Source organism: Macaca fascicularis, chromosome 10 (genome assembly GCF_037993035.2).
Source record: "Macaca fascicularis isolate 582-1 chromosome 10, T2T-MFA8v1.1".
Taxonomy (NCBI): Eukaryota; Metazoa; Chordata; class Mammalia; order Primates; family Cercopithecidae; genus Macaca; species Macaca fascicularis.
The window spans coordinates 1,558,395-1,566,947 of NC_088384.1; the positions used below are offsets into that span (position 1 = coordinate 1,558,395).

Sequence of the window (8,553 nt, forward strand, 5' to 3'; positions counted from 1 at the left end):
TCAGATATTTGGGGGTCACAGATACATCTTTATATATTTTATGTCCATTAACACAGATTTATAATTACTGTTTTATGAATTGGTCTTTCAAATCATATAGAAAAAACAGGAGTTACAAACCAAAACTATCATAATCCTTGATTTTATATTTTCTTGTGTAGTTTACTTATACTACTGCCTTCTGGTCTCCAAGGCTTCTGATGAGAAATCTGCTAAAAATCTTATTGAGGCTCCTTTGTACGAGACCGTTGCTTCTCTCTTGCTGCTTTCTTTGTCTTTGTTTTTTTCTGACAGTTTGACAACAGTGTTTCTCACTGTGGATCTCTGAGTTTATCCAGTTTGCAGTTTGTTGAGATTCTGGGATATGTAGATTCATTTATTTCATCAAATTTGGGGAGTTTGGGGATACTATTCCTTCAAATAATTTTTCTTCCCTTTTTTATTTCTCTTCTCCTTTCGGGACTCCCGTGATGTGTATGTTGGTACACTTGATGGTGTCCCAGGTCCCTTGGGTTATTCCATTTTTCTGCATAATTTTTCTTTCTGCTCTTCAGAGTGGATAATTCCAATCGCCTTGTCTTCAGGTTCCCTGATCCTTTCTTCTATGTGCACAAATCTGACATTGAACCCCTTGAGTGAACTCTTCACGTCTTTCTTTTCTTTTTTGAGACAGTCTCACTATGTTGCCCAGGCTGCAGTGCAGTGGTATGAATGTGACTCACTGCAACCTTGGCTTCCTGGGCTCAAGCAATCTTCCCACCTCAGCTTCCCAAGTAGCTGGGACTATAGGCATGCACCATCACACCTGGCTAATTAAGAAAAATACTTTTTTTGTAAAGACAAGGTCTATGTTGCCCAGGCTGGTCTTGAACTCCTGGGGTCAGCATCCCAAAGTGTTGGCATTACAGGTGTGAGCCACCATGCCCAGCTGAATTCTTCGTTTCTGCTATTTTGTTTTTCAGCTCTATATTGTCTACTTGGTTCCCGTTTATAATTTATGTATCTTATTGAGATTGCCTCGTTTCATGCCTTATTCTTCTGATTTTCTTTAGCTCCATGTCCATATTTCCCTTTAGCCTATTGAATATAAATACACACACACACACACACACACACAAAGAGAGAGAGAGAGAGAGAGAGAGAGAGAGAGAGAGAGAGAGAGAGAGATGGACTCTTGCTCTGTCACCCAGGCTGGAGTGCATTAGCGTGATCTCAGGTCACTGCAACCTCCGCCTCCCAGGTTCAAGCAATTCTCCTGCCTCAGCCTCCTGAGTACCTGGGATTACAGGTGTGTGCTACCACATCCGGCTAATTTTTGTATTTTTAGTAGAGACAGGGTTTCTCTATGTTGGCCAGGCTGGTCTGGAACTCCTGACCTCAGGTGATCTGCCCTCCTCGGCCTCCCAAAATGCTGGGATTATAGGCATAAGCCACCACACCAGGACTGCTTATTGAATATTTTTAAGATAGTTGATGTAACATTTTTGTCTAGTACTTCCAATGTCTGGACAGCTTCAGAGATGACTTCTATAAAATTACCTTTTTTTTTCCTGTGATGGGTCATACTTTCCTGTTTCTTTGTATGCTTTGTAATTTTGTGTTGGAACTGGACATTTCAAGTATTATAAGGTGTGTCTGAGTCCACTTGTGTTGCCAAAGGAGCACCAGAGGCTGGGTAATTTATAGAGAGGTTTCCTTTGTTCCTGGTTCTGCAGGCTGTACAGGAAGCATGGCACCAGCACCTGCTTCTGGCAAGAGCCTCAGGCTGCTTTTACTCCCGGTGGAAGGTGAAAGGGAGGTGGCACATCACATGGTGAGAGAGACACAGAAACAAGGAGTGAGATTCCAGGGTCTTTTTAACAAGCAGATCTCAGAGGAGCTGCTAGAGGGAAAACTTACTCTACCATGAGGACAGTGCCAAACCATTCACGAGGAGTTCACCCCATGACTCAAATACCTCCCACCAGACCCTGCCTCCAACAGTGGGGATCCAATTTCCACATGGGATTTGGAGGACAAATATCCAATCTATATAAATGTGGTTAACTCTGAAAATCAGATTCTTCCTCCTCAAAAATTGCTGTTGAGGGCTACAATTGTCTTTTTTTTTTTTTTTTCTTTTTGAGATGGAGTCTCACTCTGTTGTCCAGGCTGGACTGCAGTGGTCCAGTCTCAGCTCACTGCCACTTCCGCCTCCTGGTTTCAAGCAATTCTCCTGCCTCAACCTCCCAGTAGCTGGGATTACAGGCACCCGCCACCAGGCCTGGCTAGTATTTTCATATTTTTAATAGAGACAGGGTTTCACCATGTTGGCCAGGCTGCTTTCAAACTCCTGACCTCAAGTGATCCACCTCCCTCAGCCTCCCAAACAGCTACGATCACAGGTGTGAGCCACTATGCCCAGCCAATTATCTTTTTTTTTTTTTGGAAGACAGAGTCTCACTCTGTTACCCAGGCTACAGTGCAGTGGTGCAATCTCAGCTCACTGCAACCTCCACCTCCTGGGTTCAAGCAATTCTCCTGCCTCAGCCTCCCAACTAGCTGGGACTACAGCTCCTGCCACTATGTCAGGCTAATATTTTTGTATTTTTAGTAGAAACGGGGTTTCATTATGTTGGCCAGGCTGGTCTTGAACTCTGGACCACAGGTGATAAGCTCGCCTCAGCCTCCCAAAGTGCTGGGATTACAGGTGTGAGCCATGGTGCCTGGAAATATGTTTAGTGACTTTTCCAAACTATGTTTGCAAAATCTGTATCCCTTCTTATGAGTAGTCATTTAAGTTTATTTCATTATCTCTGCAGTCAGCCAGTGATCTAATAAGAGATTTTCTTAAATGTCAAAAAGAAGTATATCTCTTTACATCTTCATACAGGCCACATTAAGGAACGAAAAAAAAGAGTGAACTAAAATAACCCAACTCTAGCTGGAAGAAGAGAATAATAAAGATTAGTGTGGGCTGAGTGCGGTGGCTCGTGCCATAATCCCAGCACTTTGAGAGGCTGAGGTGGAAGGATCACTTGAGGCCAGGAGTTTGAGAACACCCTGAGCAGCATAGCAAGATATTGGTTCTACAAAAAATTAGAATTAAAAAATTAGCTAGGCATGGTGGCATGTGCCTGTAGTCTTAGCTATTCAGGAGACTGGGGCAGAAGGATTGGTTGAGCCCAGGAGTTTGAAGTTACAGTGAGCTATGATCATGCCATTGCACTCCAGCCTGGATGACAGAACAAGACCCTGTGTCAAAAAAAAAAAAAAAAAAAAAAAAAAAATATATATATATATATATATATATATAGTGGAGATTAATGACATATAATGACATGGAGAATAAAAAAATAGAGAATATCAACAAAAGCAAAATTAGTACTTGAAAATATCAACAAAATTGATAAACTGTTAGATTGACAAGGAATAAAACAAGACTAAAATCACTAAGATCACAAATGAACTGGAAACATTACTACTCATTTTACAGAAATAAAAAGGATTATAAAAGAATGCTATAAGCAACAAATTGGATAGCCTAGATGAAATGAACAAATTCTTAAATGTACACATACACCAAAACTGACTCAAGAAATACAAAATCTAAATAGACCTATAACAAAGAGATTGAATCAATCATCAAAAACCTTCTAACAAAGCAAGGCTCAGGAGCCAAGAGCTTCACTGGTGAACTATACCAAACATTTAAAGTAGAATTAAGGTAGAATTATCAAACTATTCCAAAAAATTGAGGAGGAACAAACACTTCCTAACTCATTTTGTAAGGCCAGCATTACCCTGATATTAAAGCCAGAATGGCACTACAAGAAATAACATTACAGACCAATGTCTCTTATGAACATAGATGCAAAACTTATCAACAAAATACTAGCAAACTGAATTCAGCAGTGTATTTAACGGATATATGCCATGACCAAGTGGGATTTATTCCAGGAATGCAAGGTTGGTTGAACATGCAGAAATCAATGAGATTCAGCACATTTATAGAATGAAGAGAAAAAAAACACATAATTTCCTCAATTAATGCAGAAAAAACCCTTCACAAAATCCAACACTCATTATATAAATGCTCAGTAAACTAGGAATAGAAGGGAACTTTCTCAACATGACAAAGTCCATATATGAAAAGGCCACAGCTAACATTATATTCAATGGTGAAGGGCTGAAAACTTTCCCCCTAAGATCAGGAACAAGACAAGGATCCCCACTTTCAACACTTCTATCTAACATAGTACTGAATATTTTAGCCAGAGCAATTAAACAAACAAAAAAGCATTCAAATTAGAAAAGAATTAAAATTATCTCTATTTGTAGGTGACACGATCTTATATGCAGAACATCTTAAATAATTCACAAAGAAAAACACTTTCAGAGCTAACAAACTAGGCAAAGTTGCAAGGCACACAAAACCAATACACAAAAATTAGTTGTATCTGTATACACTATCAATGAACAATCCCAAATGGAAACTAAGAAAATAATTCCATTGGCCGGGCGCGGTGGCTCAAGCCTGTAATCCCAGCACTTTGGAAGGCCGAGACAGGTGGATCATGAGGTCAGGAGATCGAGACTATCCTGGCTAACACGGTGAAACCCCGTCTCTACTAAAAAATACAAAAAAACTAGCTGGGCAAGGTGGTGGGCACCTGTAGTCCCAGCTACTCGGGAGGCTGAGGCAGGAGAATGGTGTGAACCTGGGAGGCGGAGCTTGCAGTGAGCCGAGATTGGGCCACAGCACTCCAGCCTGGGTGACAGAGAGAGACTCCATCTCAAAAAAAAAAAAAAAAAAGAAAGAAAATAATTCCATTTACAGTGGCACCAAAGAGGCAAAATACTTGAGAATTAACCAAAAATATGGAAGGCTTGTAAAACTTGTACACTGCAAAATACATCTGAAGGAAATTAAATAAGACCTAAATAAATGGAAAGACATCTGTGTTCATGGATTGGAAGACTTGATACTGCTAAAGTGGCAATACTACCCAAAGTAGCCTACGGACTTGGTGTAATCCCTATCAAAATCCCAATGGTGTTTTTTGCAGAAATAGAAAACCCTATCCTGGCTGGGCGCGGTGGCTCACGCTTGTAATCCCAGCACTTTGGGAGGCCAAGGTGGGCGGATCACGAGGTCAGGAGATCGAGACCATCCTGGCTAACACGGTGAAACCCCGTCTCTACCGAAAACACAAAAAATTAGCCGGGCGTGGTTGCGGCGCCTGTAGTCCCAGCTACGCGGGAGGCTGAGGCAGGAGAATGCCATGAACCCGGGAGGCGGAGCTTGCAGTGAGTGGAGATCGCGCCACTGCACTCCAGCCTGGGTGACAGAGCGAGACTCCGTCTCAAAAAAAAAAAAAAAAAAAAAAAAAAGAAAACCCTATCCTAAAATTCACCTGGAATCTCAAGGGACCTGAATGGCCAAAATAATTCTGAAAAACAGCAAAGTTGGATTCATACTTCCTGATTTCAAAACTTACTACAAAGCTACAGTAATCAAAACTGTATAGTATTGACACAAGGATAGACATGGAATAGAATTAAGAGTTAAACTCTCACATATGATCAATTGATTCCCAACAGGGGGAAAAGGCCATTCAATGGGGGAAAGGACAGTGTCTTCAACAAATGGTGCTGAGAAAATGTTAACCACATGCAAAAGAATGAACTTGGACCCTGACCTTAACCCATATTCAAAAAGTAACTCCAAATGGATTAAACATTAAACTTAAGAGCTAAAACTACAAAAACTTTTGGAAGAAAATACAGGAGAAAATATTGGATTTGGCAATGTTTTCTTTCCTTTTCTTTTTTTCTTTCTTTTTCTTTTTCTTTCTCCCCCTTCCCTCCCCTCCCTCCCTTCCTTTTCTCTTTCTCTCTCTGTTTGAGACAGAGTCTCACTCTATTGCCCAGGAGTACACTGGCATGATGTAGGTTCACTGCATCCTTCACCTCCCAGGTTTAAAGTGATTCTTCTGCCCCAGCCTCCCGAGTAGGTGGGACTACAGGCACATGCCACAGTTTTGTATTTTTCAGTAGAGATGGGGTTTCACCATGTCCGCCAGGCAGGTCTTAAATTCCTGACCTCAGGTGTTCCACCCACCTCGGCCTGCCAAAGTGCTGGGATTACAGGCATGAGCCACCGCACCCAGCTAGCAATGTTTTCTTAAACATAATGCTGAAGGCTGGGCACGGTGGCTCATGCTTGTAATCCCAGCACTTCGGGAGGATGAGGCGAGTGGATCACCAGGTCAGGAGTTTGAGACCAGCCTGACCAACATGGAGAAACCCTGTCTCTACTAAAAATACCAAATTAGGCGGGTGTGGTGGTGTATGCCTATAATCCCAGCTACTCGGGAGGCTGAGGCAGAAAAACTGCTTGACCCCAGGAGCCAAAGGTTGTGGTGAGCCGAGATCGCGCCATGGCACCCTAGTCTGGGCAACATGTGCAAAACTCTGTCAAAAAACAAAACAAAACAAAACAAAACAACGCTGAAAGCACAAACAACAAACGAAAAAATAGATAAATTGGATTTCATGAAAATTAACAACTTTTGTGCATGAAAGGACACTATCAAGTGAGTGAAAAGACAAAAGACAACCCACTGAGTGGGAGAAAATATTTGCAGATCACATCTCTGATAAGGCTCTAGTATCTGGAACATATAAAGAATTTCAACAACTCAACAGCAAAAAGACACACAACCCAACGAAAAACTGGACTTGAACAGACAGACATTCCTCTGGAGAAGATACACAAATGGCCAATAAGCACATGAAAGCACTCTCAACATCGTTAGTCATTAGGACCGCAAATCAAAACCACAGTGAGATTCCACTTCACATCCATTAGGACGGCTATTACTAAAATAATAATGTGGGCTGGGCACGGTCGCTCACGCCTGTAATCCCAGCACTTTGGGAGGCCGAGGTGGGTGGATCACTTAAGGTCGAGTTCGAGACCAGCCTGACCAACATGGTGAAACCCCGTCTCTCCAGGGGAGCGGGGCCGCGGGTGGCAGCCGGCGAGAAGGGGCGCCCGGGTGGTGGGGACGGGCTGCGGGGAGGACGGGGAGGGCGTTCCGGGCGCGCGGCAGGAGGCCCCGGCCCTGAGCCTGAGCCCTGCCGAGGACGGGAGTCCGGCGCCGCCTCCACCCCACGTGGGGACGAACCGGCTCGAGCTGGGGAGCGGGGCAGCCACCTGCCTCTTGGCGAAGACTGACGTCGCTGGGCGTTTTGCGGAGAGTCCTCGTGGCTCCGACCCGCCCCGACACCTGTCCGCGACGGAGCAGACACCACCCGACCTCCCGCCCGGATTTCTGGGTCTGGCGTCCGCCCGCCCGGGGCCCTGAGGGAAGGCGCGGGGGTCGCGGTTCCGGGAAAGGCGAGAGGGAGCAGCTACGGGGGCGGGAGGAGGGGGCGGGAGGAGGGGCAGGAGGAGGGGCGGGCCCGGGGGGTGAAGCTCCGGCGTGGCTTACAGGCGCGGGAGGGCCGGGCCGGGCCCGCAGCTGCTGTGGGTGAGCGACGGCCTCCCTGGAGCCCCGTGGCGGCGGGAATAAGGGCGGGGCGTGATGCTCCCTCCACGCGCAGCAACCAGGAGCCGGGCTCCAGGTCTCCCGTCTCCCCGCCCCCTCGCTTGAGCGTTTATTGGGGGAGGTGTCTTTGAGGACAAGCACCTGCGTCAGCCTCAGGTTCCCAGGACCCATGTTTCCCTCGCAGCTGAGCCACCCCAAGGGGGCGTTCCCAGAAAGACCCTCCCTTCACCCCAGGAGGGACCCCACGGGCGCCTGCGTCTTGCGAAGCTGGCAGTTCCACTGCGTGGCAGCGCTGCTTGCCTACCCCGGGCAGTGGAGGGAGCCGGGTGGACACAGGCCCAGGGTGACCCTCACCACCTCGGTGGCCGCAGGGTGACCCTGACCACCTGGGTGACCACGGGGTGACCCTGACCACCTGGATAGCCGCGGGGTGACCCTGACCACCTGGGTGGCCGCAGGGTGACCCTGACAGCCTGGGTGACCGCGGGGTGACCCTCACCACCTGGGTGGCGGCAGGGTGACCCTGACCACCTGGGTGGCCGCAGGGTGCCCCTCACCACCTGGGTGGCCGCAGGGTGACCCTGACAGCCTGGGTGACCGCGGGGTGACCCTCACCACCTGGGTGGCCGGGGAGAGCTTCCCCAGCTCTGACCTGTGCCTTTTTATCCACGAACGAGGACCCGAGGGCAGGCTGCCCAGCGGGCAGGGCTCCCACCCGGGCAGGGCCTCAGGCAGCTCCGCACACCCTGGAGCAGTGGGAGGTGCCGGTTGGCTCATCTGGAAATGCCCCCGTCCCCAGCTCCCCTAGGCCTTCCCAGGAACACCCAAAGCGGTTCAACTCAGAATAACGATGACCAGTTATTCCAGCACCATTTGCTGACGGAAGTCTCCTTTCTGCACTGGATGGCCCCTTTGCCAAAGGTCAGAGGAGATGGTGAGTTTCTGTGGCTGTATCCGGACTATCTTTTCCTTCTGTGGATCTGCGCCTCTATCACTTTGGCCACGTGGTCATGACTGC

General features: G+C 46.9%; 1 long non-coding RNA gene across 1 annotated transcript; it reads right to left on the reverse strand.

Annotated features, from left to right (window-relative positions):
• Positions 1–7: 7 nt before the first annotated feature.
• LOC135965392 (uncharacterized) lies at positions 8–7,634 on the reverse strand. Its single transcript, XR_010578274.2, has 2 exons — positions 7,479–7,634; positions 8–1,077 (listed from the first exon to the last, which is right to left on the reverse strand). It is a non-coding gene; the product is annotated as an uncharacterized lncRNA (long non-coding RNA).
• Positions 7,635–8,553: the final 919 nt, after the last annotated feature.